Source organism: Urocampus carinirostris, unplaced genomic scaffold (assembly GCF_059441175.1).
Source record: "Urocampus carinirostris isolate Australia breed hairy pipefish unplaced genomic scaffold, RoL_Ucar_1.0 HiC_scaffold_64, whole genome shotgun sequence".
Lineage (NCBI taxonomy): Eukaryota > Metazoa > Chordata > Actinopteri > Syngnathiformes > Syngnathidae > Urocampus > Urocampus carinirostris.
Genome location: NW_028283171.1, coordinates 79,532 through 83,264, shown reverse-complemented (window position 1 = coordinate 83,264; position 3,733 = coordinate 79,532). Strand labels below are relative to the sequence as shown.

The 3,733-nt window shown below is 47.7% G+C and overlaps 1 non-coding gene across 1 annotated transcript; it reads right to left on the bottom strand.

The window, feature by feature from the left end:
• Positions 1-2,861: 2,861 nt before the first annotated feature.
• trnae-cuc (transfer RNA glutamic acid (anticodon CUC)) lies at positions 2,862-2,933 on the bottom strand. Its single transcript has one exon. It is a non-coding gene; the product is annotated as a tRNA-Glu (tRNA).
• Between the last annotated feature and the right edge of the window lie 800 nt (positions 2,934-3,733).

The following is a 3,733-nucleotide window of genomic DNA, read 5'->3' as shown; positions in this document are numbered from 1 at the left end:
TCCAATTCCTCAAGAGGAATTTTCTATCTGCGTGTAACAGTTTCCCTGACCTGGAATCGAACCCGGGCCACAGCAGTGAAAGTGCTAGATCCTAGCCACTAGACCACCAAGGACTTTACTAGAAAAAAAGTTGACTGTCGTCAAATCCATTCTATAAAAAGAACCTCTTTCAATGCTTTCTCCAAAAAGAATTGTCTGTCTGTCTGTCTGTCTGTCTGTCTGTCTGTCTGTCTGTCTGTCTGTCTGTCTGTCTGTCTGTCTGTCTGTCTGTCTGTCTGTCTGTCTGTCTGTCTGTCTGTCTGTCTGTCTGTCTGTCTGTCTGTCTGTCTGTCTGTCTGTCTGTCTGTCTGTCTGTCTGTCTGTCTGTCTGTCTGTCTGTCTGTCTGTCTGTCTGTCTGTCTGTCTGTCTGTCTGTCTGTCTGTCTGTCTGTCTGTCTGTCTGTCTGTCTGTCTGTCTGTCTGTCTGTCTGTCTGTCTGTCTGTCTGTCTGTCTGTCTGTCTGTCTGTCTGTCTGTCTGTCTGTCTGTCTGTCTGTCTGTCTGTCTGTCTGTCTGTCTGTCTGTCTGTCTGTCTGTCTGTCTGTCTGTCTGTCTGTCTGTCTGTCTGTCTGTCTGTCTGTCTGTCTGTCTGTCTGTCTGTCTGTCTGTCTGTCTGTCTGTCTGTCTGTCTGTCTGTCTGTCTGTCTGTCTGTCTGTCTGTCTGTCTGTCTGTCTGTCTGTCTGTCTGTCTGTCTGTCTGTCTGTCTGTCTGTCTGTCTGTCTGTCTGTCTGTCTGTCTGTCTGTCTGTCTGTCTGTCTGTCTGTCTGTCTGTCTGTCTGTCTGTCTGTCTGTCTGTCTGTCTGTCTGTCTGTCTGTCTGTCTGTCTGTCTGTCTGTCTGTCTGTCTGTCTGTCTGTCTGTCTGTCTGTCTGTCTGTCTGTCTGTCTGTCTGTCTGTCTGTCTGTCTGTCTGTCTGTCTGTCTGTCTGTCTGTCTGTCTGTCTGTCTGTCTGTCTGTCTGTCTGTCTGTCTGTCTGTCTGTCTGTCTGTCTGTCTGTCTGTCTGTCTGTCTGTCTGTCTGTCTGTCTGTCTGTCTGTCTGTCTGTCTGTCTGTCTGTCTGTCTGTCTGTCTGTCTGTCTGTCTGTCTGTCTGTCTGTCTGTCTGTCTGTCTGTCTGTCTGTCTGTCTGTCTGTCTGTCTGTCTGTCTGTCTGTCTGTCTGTCTGTCTGTCTGTCTGTCTGTCTGTCTGTCTGTCTGTCTGTCTGTCTGTCTGTCTGTCTGTCTGTCTGTCTGTCTGTCTGTCTGTCTGTCTGTCTGTCTGTCTGTCTGTCTGTCTGTCTGTCTGTCTGTCTGTCTGTCTGTCTGTCTGTCTGTCTGTCTGTCTGTCTGTCTGTCTGTCTGTCTGTCTGTCTGTCTGTCTGTCTGTCTGTCTGTCTGTCTGTCTGTCTGTCTGTCTGTCTGTCTGTCTGTCTGTCTGTCTGTCTGTCTGTCTGTCTGTCTGTCTGTCTGTCTGTCTGTCTGTCTGTCTGTCTGTCTGTCTGTCTGTCTGTCTGTCTGTCTGTCTGTCTGTCTGTCTGTCTGTCTGTCTGTCTGTCTGTCTGTCTGTCTGTCTGTCTGTCTGTCTGTCTGTCTGTCTGTCTGTCTGTCTGTCTGTCTGTCTGTCTGTCTGTCTGTCTGTCTGTCTGTCTGTCTGTCTGTCTGTCTGTCTGTCTGTCTGTCTGTCTGTCTGTCTGTCTGTCTGTCTGTCTGTCTGTCTGTCTGTCTGTCTGTCTGTCTGTCTGTCTGTCTGTCTGTCTGTCTGTCTGTCTGTCTGTCTGTCTGTCTGTCTGTCTGTCTGTCTGTCTGTCTGTCTGTCTGTCTGTCTGTCTGTCTGTCTGTCTGTCTGTCTGTCTGTCTGTCTGTCTGTCTGTCTGTCTGTCTGTCTGTCTGTCTGTCTGTCTGTCTGTCTGTCTGTCTGTCTGTCTGTCTGTCTGTCTGTCTGTCTGTCTGTCTGTCTGTCTGTCTGTCTGTCTGTCTGTCTGTCTGTCTGTCTGTCTGTCTGTCTGTCTGTCTGTCTGTCTGTCTGTCTGTCTGTCTGTCTGTCTGTCTGTCTGTCTGTCTGTCTGTCTGTCTGTCTGTCTGTCTGTCTGTCTGTCTGTCTGTCTGTCTGTCTGTCTGTCTGTCTGTCTGTCTGTCTGTCTGTCTGTCTGTCTGTCTGTCTGTCTGTCTGTCTGTCTGTCTGTCTGTCTGTCTGTCTGTCTGTCTGTCTGTCTGTCTGTCTGTCTGTCTGTCTGTCTGTCTGTCTGTCTGTCTGTCTGTCTGTCTGTCTGTCTGTCTGTCTGTCTGTCTGTCTGTCTGTCTGTCTGTCTGTCTGTCTGTCTGTCTGTCTGTCTGTCTGTCTGTCTGTCTGTCTGTCTGTCTGTCTGTCTGTCTGTCTGTCTGTCTGTCTGTCTGTCTGTCTGTCTGTCTGTCTGTCTGTCTGTCTGTCTGTCTGTCTGTCTGTCTGTCTGTCTGTCTGTCTGTCTGTCTGTCTGTCTGTCTGTCTGTCTGTCTGTCTGTCTGTCTGTCTGTCTGTCTGTCTGTCTGTCTGTCTGTCTGTCTGTCTGTCTGTCTGTCTGTCTGTCTGTCTGTCTGTCTGTCTGTCTGTCTGTCTGTCTGTCTGTCTGTCTGTCTGTCTGTCTGTCTGTCTGTCTGTCTGTCTGTCTGTCTGTCTGTCTGTCTGTCTGTCTGTCTGTCTGTCTGTCTGTCTGTCTGTCTGTCTGTCTGTCTGTCTGTCTGTCTGTCTGTCTGTCTGTCTGTCTGTCTGTCTGTCTGTCTGTCTGTCTGTCTGTCTGTCTGTCTGTCTGTCTGTCTGTCTGTCTGTCTGTCTGTCTGTCTGTCTGTCTGTCTGTCTGTCTGTCATAGTTTCCCTGACCGGGAATCGAACCCGGGCCACAGCAGTGAGAGTGCTGGATCCTAGCCACTAGACCACCAAGGACTTTACTAGAAAAAAGTTGACTGTCGTCAAATCCATTCTATAAAAGGAACCTCTTTCAATGCTTTCTCCGATAAAAAAATTTCTGTCTTTCCGTCTATTATAATAGACCTGACCTGGAATCGAACCCAGGCCACAGCAGTGAAAGTGCTGGATCCTAGCCACTAGACCACCAAGGACTTTACTAGAAAAAAAGTTGACTGTCGGAAAACCCATTCTAGAAAAAGGAACCTCTTTCAATGTTCATTCCAATTCCTCAAGAGGAATTTTCTATCTGCGTGTAACAGTTTCCCTGACCTGGAATCGAACCCGGGCCACAGCAGTGAAAGTGCTGGATCCTAGCCACTAGACCACCAAGGACTTTACTAGAAAAAAAGTTGACTGTCGTCAAATCCATTCTATAAAAGGAACCTCTTTCAATGCTTTCTCCAATAAGAATTTTCTGTCTTTCCGTCTATAATAATAGACCTGACCTGGAATCGAACCCAGGCCACAGCAGTGAAAGTGCTGGATCCTAGCCACTAGACCACCAAGGACTTTACTAGAAAAAAAGTTGACTGTCGTCAAATCCATTCTATAAAAGGAACCTCTTTCAATGCTTTCTCCAATAAGAATTTTCTGTCTTTCCGTCTATAATAATAGACCTGACCTGGAATCGAACCCAGGCCACAGCAGTGAAAGTGCTGGATCCTAGCCACTAGACCACCAAGGACTTTACTAGAAAAAAAGTTGACTGTCGGAAAACCCATTCTAGAAAAAGGAACCTCTTTCAATGCTTTCTCCAATAAGAATTTTCTGTCTTT